The 12,078-nt window shown below is 43.1% G+C and overlaps 1 long non-coding RNA gene across 2 annotated transcripts in view; it reads right to left on the reverse strand.

Annotated features, from left to right (window-relative positions):
- Positions 1-1,191: 1,191 nt before the first annotated feature.
- Positions 1,192-12,078, reverse strand: part of LOC114898259 — a 53,029-nt gene continuing 42,142 nt past the window's right edge. Inside the window, exons 6-7 of one of the 2 annotated variants that reach the window (XR_003794311.1) lie at positions 11,089-11,251; positions 1,192-1,525 (exon numbers count right to left, since the gene is read on the reverse strand). This is a non-coding gene — a long non-coding RNA (uncharacterized LOC114898259). Of the gene's footprint in view, positions 1,526-10,660; positions 11,252-12,078 lie in introns of those variants that run through there. The other variant, XR_003794310.1, reaches the window with a different exon arrangement.

Consider the following 12,078-nt stretch of genomic DNA (forward strand, 5'->3'; position numbering starts at 1 on the left):
GAAAATTCTTAACCACTGTGCCACCAGGGAAGCCCCCACCTGTGGAGTATTGACATCTCTTGAAATTCTGTCTTCCTTTGGTTTTTTCCTTTTCATTGGTTCTCCTCCTTCATTTAAAGCTGCTCATCTTTTAATCTCTTTCACCTCCTTTGGCTGACTTTTGAAATGAAAAGGAGTCCTCAGGAGTCCTTGGCTTTCTCCTTTTCTCACTCTATTCATAGTTCTTGGGCATCAATAACCAAAATAACAGCTTCATCTATCATATAGACATGGATTGGGCTCTCAAAACTGCATCAGGCCCTTATCGCTCATCACACTTGTAGTCACATGTGATAAACTGCCTGCTAGACCTTCATTGGATGAACTTAACCCCTAAGCCAGTTATTCTCCTGTTATCCTTATCTTGAGGACTGACACTACCAAAAACCTGTGTCTGTTTAGACTGATGCTCCCTGTCATATCATTCATTCAATAGATTGATCCCTTCCTTACTAGATCCTAGACACTGAGCCCTGTGCTAAAGGGTACAGAGATAAATAAGATACAACCCCTGCCCACAAGGGACTGGGCACTTGGAGACAGGTAAACAATCAGAGAAGTATACTGTAAGACATCATCAGAGGGAAGTGAAAAAATAGAAACACATTTAAGATGCAAGACACAGGGACTTCCCTGGCGGTCTGGTTGTTAAGACTCCGAGCTTCCACTGCAAGGGGCATGGGTTCACTTCCTTGTTGGGGAACTAAGATCCTGCATGCCACTTGGTGTGGCCAAAAAATTAAAAAAAAAAAAAAAGATGCAAGACACAGAGAAAGCACAGTAGAGGGACTAACTGGGAGATGGAATATGAGGAAGTGCTTCCTTGAGGAGATGATGCCTGAGATGGGTTTTGAAAGACAAATAGAAATGTAATTTGCATGACAAGCAAGGGAGTTATGGTATTTTTAGGCATTGAGAATAGTATGTAAAAGGCATGAGTACGTGAAACCAAATAGCATATCTGATAACACATGAGCAGTGTGATATTGATGGGAATGTAAAGTACATGGCAAAGGGATATTTGGTAGGAGGTGAACTTGGAGTAGTAGGTAGGGACCAAATCATAAGGGATCTGTATAATAATAAGAACAATAAAGGCTACAATTAACAAAGCAGACTTTACCTATAAGACCACTAGTGCTTAATCGGCTCTATGTTATTATTCACACACTACAGCAAGGAAGCCAAGGGGCTACATATCTGGTATGGTTTAGCTGAAATTCACACCCAGGATTCTTTGACTCCAAAGTCTAGGCCCTTGGTCATACATCTTGCTGCATGTGCATGATGCTAAAATGTCCTTACCTCATGGAGCTTATAACATAGTGCAGGGTGAAGGATATGGTGGGTTGAGGCAAGGATGGGAGATGGCTTCTGTGCCTGTTTGCAGGGTCAGGAACTAGGATGAAGCTGGCTTAGCCACAGCTGGTGGTGGGCTGGGTCTTGCTTGCTCTAGGAAGTCCACACCCCTGGGTGGTGTACAGTTCTGAAGAAAGTCAAAATATTCTTACTTCTATAATAGTTCTTTCCCTTGGCTTCCCATGCCCTCCTCACCTGCTTCCTTACCACCATTCTCCCACCCTCAGCAATCATCTTCAACACCATCCAAATTTGACCTCATCCATTCCTACTTAAAATCCTCCTCTGGATTCTCATTGACTTTGCTGACACACAAACCCTTCCTGGTGAGGGTTCTGCCCACCCCCTTTAGCTCTGTCTTCCACCTGTGACTCAGTCACACTGCATGGTCTGCTATCCCACCCTTCTGTATCTTCCCAGGTGCTATAATTGTGCCTGGAATGCTTTCCCCTTACCTGACTTCCTAATCCCATACCTAACCTTCAGGATGGCGTACATATCACCTCCTCCAGGAAGCCTTCCCTGACTTCCCCTGGCTGGTCTAAAAGCCCCTCTCTGGTGCCCCCAGCATAATTTATATATTCTTTACTATCTATGCACTTGTTTCTATTGCCTTCTAATTGTGTTAGATCCAGCTCTTAGTCTGGCTTCTTCCTAACCACTTGACCTTATGCAGGTTATTCAAACTCCTGATTCCTCAATTTATTCATCTATAAAAGGGGGTGAAAATGTCATTTCTCATAAATGTGCTCTGAAGATTCAAGATATTTAAAACATTAAAATGTATTACATGGGGCTTCCCTGGTGGCACAGTGGTTAAAAGTCTGCCTGCCAATGCAGGGGACACGGGTTCAAGCCCTGGTCTGGGAAGATCCCACATGCCACGGAGCAACTAAGCCTGTGCGCCACAACTACTGAGTCTGCGCTCTAGAGCCCACGAGTCACAACTACTGAGCCCACGTGCCTAGAGCCTGTGCTCCACAACAAGATAAGCCACTGCAATGAGAAGCCCGTGCACCGCAATGAAGAGTAGCCCCCGCTCACCGCAACTAGAGAATGCCCACGCACAGCAACAGAGACCCAACACAGCCAAAAATATAAATAAATAAATAAATAAGTTTATTAAAATAAGTGTATTACAACATATGTTAAATATATTATATATCAGAATATAGTATTTTATGTTAAATATATTATATATTATATATCAAAACATATATTAAAATTCTTTGTATAGTGTAAGCACTAAATAAATGTCACTGTTATTCTACCTGTTACAATTGCTCATCCATACTAGACTCTAAGTGGCTTGAAGGCAATGATTTATTTAATATCTAGTATACTGCCTGGCATCTGGGAGGTGTTCAGTAGACATTTGGGTTTTATATCCTTCTCCTGTTTTCAATGTTGGCTTTGCCACTTCAGGTTCTCAATTCAATATATTTTTTTTCTTTTTAAAAATTGAGTAAGATGAGAAGAAAAGGGGGAGGGGATATTTGCATTTACTTATAGAGATTTCTTAACCCTGGGCTGTGGTCCAGCCCCCAAGGGACTGCAGGGAGATGTTATTTCTGTAGATAAGAGAGCTTTGGCGCCTACCCTAGTCTTTCCCACTGTTCCACCTCCTTCCCTGCAGAGATCCCTTCCTACTTATACTGCCTTCTCTGTCCATTCCTGGCGCTTTGAAGATTTTCAAAGAATGTGGTGGTAGTGGTGGTGTATGGGGAGAAGGGGAGTTTGTAGGTAGCTTGGGGGGGAAATCCAACTTTCTGAGGCAGTCCCAAGAGAGATGAAAAAAGATGAGGTTGTACACTTTCCCTAAGGGCCTGGAGGCTTGGAGAGCGTTATCTGAACCTGATCTTGTAAGGCAGAGGGGCAATCATTCTTTTCCATGTTTTTGTTGAGCATTTGGAAGTCCTAAAAATAGAGAGCTCATTCATCAGATAAGGACTCAGGGTGGGTGGGGAGCTGCACTAGATGAAGTAATCATTGTAACCAAATTTTCAAAACCAATATAGAACAAACTATGGCATAAAAGAATTGTTTAAATTCTGATTTGTGATTTTATTTACGTAAAGATCATGAGAAGATATAAAATAATGAAATTGCCTTGAATGAACGGTCTTTATTAAGGACCATAATTACACAAAAGAAAAAAGTACAGTCAAAAATATTTTAATGTTTGTAACATTTCACAACAACGAAGACTTAATTCAAGTCTTTTGCTCACTATTGCATTGAGTTGTCTGTTTTCATTCTTACTGATTTCCAAGAGTTCTTTAAGAATTCTGGCTATGATTGCAAATATCTTTTCTCATTCAGTGGCTTGCCTTTTCATTCTTTTAATGGTGTCCTTTTATGAACAGAATATTTAAATTTTAACGGAGTCTACATTATCACTCTTTTCCTTTATGGATAGCCTTTTTTTGTGTTCTGTTTGAGAAGTCTTTGACTGCCCCAAGGTCATGGCAATATTATGTCTTCTTCTAGAAGCTATATTAGAGAATGTTCAGATGGCTAACAAGCTCGTGAAAAGATGCTTGACATCATTATTCACCAGGGAAATACAAATGAAAACTGTAAAGAGGTATATCTATACCAGAATGGTATATATATATATATATATATATATAAAATGAAACAGTACAATACCAAGTGTTAGAGAGGATGTGAGCAACTGGAACGTTCATGCTCTACTGGTGGGTGGGTAAACCTACACAGTAAATTAGCACAATCACACTGGAAAACTTTTACTGAAGTTGAACATAAGCTTACCCTATGGTTTAACAATTTCACACCTAGGTTTGGACCCAATGGAAACTCAGACATACGTGCATCCAAACCGAAAAGTGCTCACAGCAGTTTTGTTCATCAAAGCCTCATATTGGAAACGATCCACATGTCTGTCAATAGTACTGTAGAATGGACAAGTGCATGTAGCATATATAGTCAATGGAACATTATACAGAAATGAAAAAAAACCCCAGCAAACTATTATTGCATGCAAAAACATATATAATTCTCAGCCACATAATATTGAGCAAACATATCCAGACATAAAAGAGGACATACTGTATGATTGCATTTATATGAAGTTCAAGAACAAGAAAACCTAATCTGTGGTGAAAGAAGTCAGGATACTGGTTATCTTTGGTGGGGGTGGGAGCAGGGGTTGATTAGAAAGGGGCAGAGGGAGGCCTCTGGGTGTAGATAATATGCTCTTGCTTGATCTGTGTGGCAGCTTTAAGGTTGTATATGTTTGTAAAAATTGATCCAGTGTCACTCAGAGATTTGGGCATTTTACTTCAATATAAAAAGTTAAGGGACTTCCCTGGTGATGCAGTGGTTAAGAATCCGCCTGCCAATGCAGCGGACATGGGTTCGTGCCCTGGTCCGGGAAGATCCCACATGCTGCGGAGCAACTAAGCCCGTGCGCCACAACTACTGAGCCTGCGTTCTAGAGCCTGCAAGCCACAACTACTGAGTCCGTGAGCCACAACTACTGAAGCCCGCATGCCTAGAGCCTGTGCTCCACAACAAAGAGAAGCCACCACAATGAGAAGCTCACACACTGCAAAGAAGGGTAGCCCCCGCTCGCCACAACTAGAGAGAAAGCCCGTGCGCAGCAACGAAGACCCAACACAGCCAAAAATAATTAATTAATTAGTTGATTAATTTAAAAAGTTAAGAAAAAATGTTATTTAATAAAATATTTGAGTTGTGATTTTTACCATTCATTGACAACAGAAGTTGAAAGAATATTACTTTGATTATATTTGTGTGTCGAAGAATAAAGGTTACTCAGTCATAATATTTACTGATGGATTCATTTGGATATTGTTGGCAGGACTCTATGAGGGCTGGGATATTTAAATTTGATATAGCACCAGAAAATACAAGGAGTAGAGTTGGGGGACATCTAACATCCCTCTGGAAAGTATAATGAATTGTCTGAGATCACATATAGTAATAATAATATTAGCCTTTGATTATAAAAGCAAGAAGATATAAAGACTTGTTTGAAGTATGTATAACAATAATAGCATTGTCCTTTGATTATAAAGGGTATACTATGGAGAATATTTTGAGTTTCTTTCAGAAGTGTTGACTGAATTGAAATTGACTTTGCAATCTTCTGCATAGAACATTCCAAATACTTGGTTCTTGCATTATACTTTTCAAAAAGTTTTCCATGTATTATGTGATCTGCTACTTACATGTTCAGTGAATAAATGAATGAATAAATGAACAAAAGAGCACACCATTCACTTTTTTGTGCCTAGTACTAGGATCATAGTAGTGAAAAGTCAGACCCGTTCTCTGCCCTGATGGGTGCCTAATCTTCTAGGAGGAGAGACTGACCTTAAGCAAGCATAGGCATGGAAGTGCTAGGAAAGGGACATATCGTCTGATCTAGGAGGTCCAACCTAGCCTCAGGGATCGCAAAGAGTTTTGTGAGGCACCTGACACATAACCTGAGATGAGTTTAAGCTTGCTAGATAAAGTGGGAAAATGGAGGTAGTTTGGGCAGAGGGTTAGCATATTCCAAAGTTACAAGAATACAGAGCAGCATGCTTTGGAAGAAAAAAAAGCCCAGTGGGTTGGAAAGGAGAATTTGAGGAGTTATCTGGGAGCCATTAGATGTGGAGGGCCCTGTTTGCCCTGTTTAAAATATGGGACTTAATCCTGGGACAAGGTGAAGCCACTCCAGGTTTTAAGCAAACTTATATTTATAAATTTAATATTTATATTTTAGGAAAATCAGACTAGAAAAGGGACAACGCTCTCCTTTTGGTAGGTTCTGTGGATAAGAAGTACAGCTGGAACTAGATAGCAGCTCTCCAGGGGCCTGATCTCTTACCACCCTCTATTCTCTGCTCTTTGTTGGTTTCAGACTAAAGTGAAAAAGGAAACTTGAGTTAGAAGTGAAGCTTAAGAGCACAGCTGGCCCCCTTTTCCTTCTTTACTTGTATCAATACCATGCCATAAGCTGGAGAGAAAGGAGGGCTGACTTCTTGCGTGGACTCATGGCAGAACCCTTTACAGAGGAACCTATCCTTGTAGGTTCACACACAGCAAGACTTTTTAATCCTTTTCATTGATTTTATCTAGAAATACTTTTGAGGTAAAAGCAAAAATCCCTCAAATAGTGTTTCCATAAGGCCCACTTGGAATTCTGTGAAAGGATAAATGTCACCTAGGAGAGTTGTAAAAGTCACTTGGTCTATATCCAGAACACAGTGCCCAGGGTTAGTAAATTGGAAAGCAGAGGGATTTTCCAGGACAGACAATTGTTTTTTGAGAGGAAAAAAAAGAAGAGTTACAGAAATATCACTTCTTGAAGGTCCACTCTATGCTCCTCGTCCTTACTTCTTCAGATCCACGGACAATTGCACCCACAGGAATTTGCTTTCTGTTCCTACTGCTCTATAGAAACTGCTCCTGTCCAGCTCATCAATGACTACCATTTTTTGCAAACCCAGCAGCTTCTTTTTGGTGCTTATGCAAAACCAATAATCTGTCCTGAAAAATACCTCTGCTTTTCAAATCCTGTGCACTGAGTTCTGGAAACAGACAGATTGATTTTTATAACTCTCTGTGGTGACACTTAGTGTTTCACAGGATTCCAAGTGGGGCTATGGGAACCCATTATTTGAGGAGTTTTTGCTCTTTGCATTTTCATTCTGTTGACCTTCCTCTTCTGTGCAGGAGAAACTTTCACAGTTCTCTTCTCCATGGCTTTGGTGATGCTCCTCATTCCAGGTTCTCCTTTTAGTTTCCCATCTCTGATTGGTGTCTCTAGCTTTGCACCCCATTAAATGCTAGTACTCCCCAGGGTTCTAATTGTAATTTTCTTTTTCCTTTCATATTTGCTGAATAATGTCCTCTATTTCATACATCATTGACTGATGATTCTTTCTTTCTTTCGGGCTGCGTTGGGTCTTCATTGCTGCACATGGGCTTTCTCTACCTGCGGTGAGTGGGGCTACTCTTCGATGAGGTGCGAGGGTTTCTCATTGTGGTGGCTTCACTTGTTGTGGAGCACGGGCTCTAGGTGCGCAGGCTTCAGTAGTTGTGGCACGCGGGCGCAGTAGCTGTGGCTCGCAGGCTCTAGAGTGGAGGATCAGTAGTTGTGGCGCACGGGCTTAGTTGCTCCATGGCGTGTGGGATCTTCCCGGACCACGGCTCAAACCCGTGTCCCCTGTATTGGCAGGCGGGTTCTTAACCACTGCGCCACCAGGGAAGTCCTGACTGATGATTCTTAAACGTATATTTATAGCCCCTACATCTTCTGGGCTCTCGACTTAAGAGTGTCAATGATCACCTACTGGATTTCTTCACCTGGATGAACTAAAATCATGCCATCTTCCACAAGTTAACTATGCCCAAGGATCACCCACATCCCAAGTAGAACTCCAGCATTTTCTGTTTCAGTTAATAGCATTAATATCTGTCTTGGGCAGATTCTGGATTCACTCCAGAATCCCGGGATTTGTTCTTCAACTCCTTTCTCTACCTCACCTAAGAGCTCAATATGTCATGAATTCCTGTTACCACTACATCCAAGATCTTTCTTCCTGCCACACTTCTCCAACACCCATGACTTGTTTTGTTTTGTTTTTAAACTTTTTATTTTATATTGGAGTATAGTTGATTAACAACTCATGACTTGTTCTTAACCCAGCATCTCTCTATACTAGTGCATCCCTCCCTGTTGCTACCAATAGTCACTTTTAAAGAGCACATCTAATGATCTCGCTCCCTTCTTTTAAGTCTCTGAAGTCTCTGAAGGTTACCCATCTAGAATAAAGTGTTACCCCTGACTATGGTACACAGGGTCATCCACACTCTAGTGTCAGCTTATTTCCCATGGGTCACCCCCTCTGTTGAACATGCCCTTGGTGCCCTGCCCCTGCTTTTGCCCTTGCTGTTCCCCTGTACCCTCATGACTTCACCCTTTCTTCACACCTAACAAACTCTTCTCCACTCTTCAAAGCTGTCACCTCCCTGTGACTTTTCCTGATGCTCCTCTTCAATATCCCAATAGATGAAATCATTTTCTTTGCTCCCTCGGTACTTTGTACATGCCTCTATTATAGCAGCTATTGCATTGTTTCATAACTATTTGCCTTATTGTTTCTCTCTTCCTCTCTCAGGGATCTTTCCTTATTCACCACTATAATCCCCTGGCCTATAGTAAGCACTCAACAATGTATATGTTTTAATGCTTCTTCCCTTTTTTGTTTCTGACCTCTTTCCAGTAAACTGATTAAAGGTATAGACAAAGCCCAACTCATATTTTCCCAGCTGAGCCAGTGCTAATGGACACAGAAGGCATGAGAAATAGAAATAAGAGTGAAAGATCAAGGGCTAGGAGAACAAAGAACACATTGAGTCTTTTCAGTAGGGGTGACTGGGATTGCACCACCCCCAATGCTTGCTCAGAAAATAACAGTAATGCTTTATTGCCAGGTCCTGTCTTACACTTTCCAGCATGTAGGCCAGCTGGTGTTAACAACAACATGGTGAATGAGCCAAATGGTGTGTATGTACGCTGGTGGGCATTTTTGTGGTGACAGAGGGGAAGGTATTATCTTTAGTTGGGAGGTGGGAAGCACGGCTGGAATTGGGCTACTGATCTTCTAATGCACGGCTGACCAACTTTTTTGTATTTTAGGCTTTGTGGGTCCTTTGCAAAAGCAGCTATAGAAGATACATAACAAATGATCGTGACTGTGTTCCCGAAAAACTTTACTCATGAACACTGTAATGTGAATTTCATATACCGTTCACGTGTTGTAAAATAGTCTTCTTCTTTTGATTTTTTCCCCAACCATTTAAACATGGAAAAACCATTCTTAGCTCTCAGGCCATACAAAAGTAGGCATCAGGCAGGATGTGGTCCACAGGCCACAGTTTACTAGTACTGCTCTGGTGCTTAGTCCCCTACTACACTACCCGGAGTAGCTTTATTGGGACCAAAGCCACATGGAGAGTGCTGACTTTATCATAGGACCATAGTAGCCTCACCAAGAGCTGGGCTCTGCGCTTCATATGCTCTCTCATTTATTTCTTACAAAAATCCCAGGAGCAAGGAACTAGGATCATCCCTACTTTACAGGGACTCAAACTGGTCACCCAGCCCGTTAACTGTCAGAGTCAGGCTTTTGAAGGTCTGTCTGGTTCCGAGGTATGTGTTCTGACCACTGCATCAGATTGCCTTCTGTGGCAAAGTGTCAGTGCTGTGGAAACCATATGTGAAGGCTTATGTTTTTCAAGAACACAGATATATTTTATCAAAAAGAGGTCGGGTTTCCAAAAGAAAAAATGGGGGACAAAGATGACCATGGGAAGATTGGCTCTGAATCCCCCAAGACTTAATGACTTTTCTGAACTTGTTATCTAGTTCTTTCCCCCAGAAATTTGGAGGAATGCACAAATCATCTCAGTCTCCACAGGGACCCTCCCCTCATTGCTTCCCACTACCCTCCACTAACCCCCCCTCCACACACACGTGCGCACACCCACACACACCATCTTAGGCGTGCATGTTAAACTACTGTCACGCAATCTATTTGGCATTAGTATCTAAAGAACAGATGTCAACCTATTGTCACTGCTTCCAGTGGGCCCTGCCAGGTGAGTGCAAAGGTGGGCATCGCCCAGCAGTGCCTGCACTTTCCTGCCTTCTGCTTCCATAGTTTCTCTTCCTTGGACACCCACCCACTTGGAACCCAATACTGAGGGCAGCTCAAGGGTGGGCCGCACTAACAGTGTAATGGGGGTGGTGGGGAGCTGGGTGCCCTCAGCTGCCCTCTCCACACTTCTGAAAAGTCTACTCCAAGCTTTTTCCCTCCTCCCCACCCAGCCCCACCTCCCCCACTTCCTCCCTGACCTCACAAGCTACATCCCTCTTCAAGAGCTGGGTGTGGCTATCACCCTCACAGCAGGAGCTGCAAGCCCTGGAGAAACAAGCTCAGATTGTCAGGGGGTGATGGAATTAAGTTGGGGGTGGGGGTGGGAGCTAGAGTTTGGGTGAGGAAGATAAAAGGAACACAAACGGGAACTTAAGGGGCTTCCCTGGTGGCGCAGTGGTTGAGAGTCCGCCTGCCGATGCAGGGGACACGGGTTCGTGCCCCGGTCCGGGAAGATCCCACATGCCGCGGAGCGGCTGGGCCCGTGAGCCATGGCCACTGAGCCTGCGTGTCCGGAGCCTGTGTTTGCAACGGGAGAGGCCACAACAGTGAGAGGCCCGCATACCGCAAAAAAAGGGGAAAAAAAAAAAAAAAGGGGAATTTAAGACGTCTGGCCATGAGTAGAGGGGGTTGGAGCCAGAGGAGGAGGTGGAGTGTGTCTGAGCTGAAGTGAACCTTGCCTCCTGTCCCTGGTTTTCTCCCAGGCCTTCTCTGCATCCTTGGAGGTCCTTGGAAATCTGCCAGCCCCTGAACAGGGCAGTTTCAATTCTGTATTAGAAACCCCCTTCTTGGCTCCTTTGCCTCATTCCCCTCCTACTCTTGATCTCCTCCCTTTCCCATTTTGCTAAAGAATCTTTTGGGAGGAAGCTCTCGGGGTGCGCTGGGGGTAGGGGCACAGCTGTGGAGCCATTGGTGACCTCTTAGCTTACGTCTGAACTTGGTTCCTACAGACCTATGTGCCTGAACTACCTCTGTTGTGTGGTTTTCAACTCACCATCTGCCCTTAAATAAGGGTAATGGCCTTTGCCGGATGCTGTGCTGGACAACAGGAAGGAGGGCTGGGCCGGCCGTGAGGTAGGAAGATCTGAAGCCTTTGTACTCAGGTCACTCAGCTTTCAGTGAGGCTTCTTGATGGGATCAGGTCAAGGCAAGGCGATCTACATTAAAAACAAATTTAAAAATTCATCCCATCCACCATTACTAGAGTCACATTTGTTCATAGTAGAAAACCTCGGACAGCACAGAAACATAAAGAAAAATAGGAAGCAAAATCACCCATAATTCACAACGCTGGGAAAATTTCTCCAGGCATTTTGATGTATTTCCTTCTACTCTTTGCTCAATGCGTATCTTTGTCTCTATCTCTACCTATAATATATGGTATCTACCTGCTTTTGTTTTTTCCTATTGGCTTTTTTTTTGGAGTACTTCCCCATTAAAAATTCTTCGAAAGCAATGATTGACATTTAATGAAGAGATATTTGCCTTCCAAGACTAGACAATGTTCATATGCAGGAATTCATTTTGAATTATTATTGACGACATTAACATCCCCACTCAACACTACACACACACACTTCTGTCTGAAGGTTTATCAGGAAGTCAGGTGGATCAAATACTCCTCACTATGAGGGGCAGACTCTCCAGATGGGATTTGTAGGCTTGGGGTGGGGTAGAAGCCCGGGGGTGGGAGGTAAGCACACAGGGATTGTTTATAGCTGCTCATTCCCCCTCTTGAAGGCCCCACTCCTTAAGCAGAGAACTTCATCTGGGATGGACTGTGCTGGGACCAGGGCGTATGTTTTGATGTTCAAGCAAGCAAAATGATTCAACATGAAATCTGCCCAAATAAAAATGGATCAGACAGGGAGTTTTATCTGTTTTCCTGGGAGTGCTGACATTCTCCACATCGTGGTTTATCTTCCTGCTTCCCTGGGCTGCCCTTAATCTGTCACACACTCCAGAACAGAAGCATCCTTTCTGT

The sequence above is a fragment of the Monodon monoceros genome, unplaced genomic scaffold (genome assembly GCF_005190385.1).
Source record: "Monodon monoceros isolate NGI ecotype Baffin Bay Population unplaced genomic scaffold, NGI_Narwhal_1 Super_Scaffold_18, whole genome shotgun sequence".
NCBI lineage: Eukaryota > Metazoa > Chordata > Mammalia > Artiodactyla > Monodontidae > Monodon > Monodon monoceros.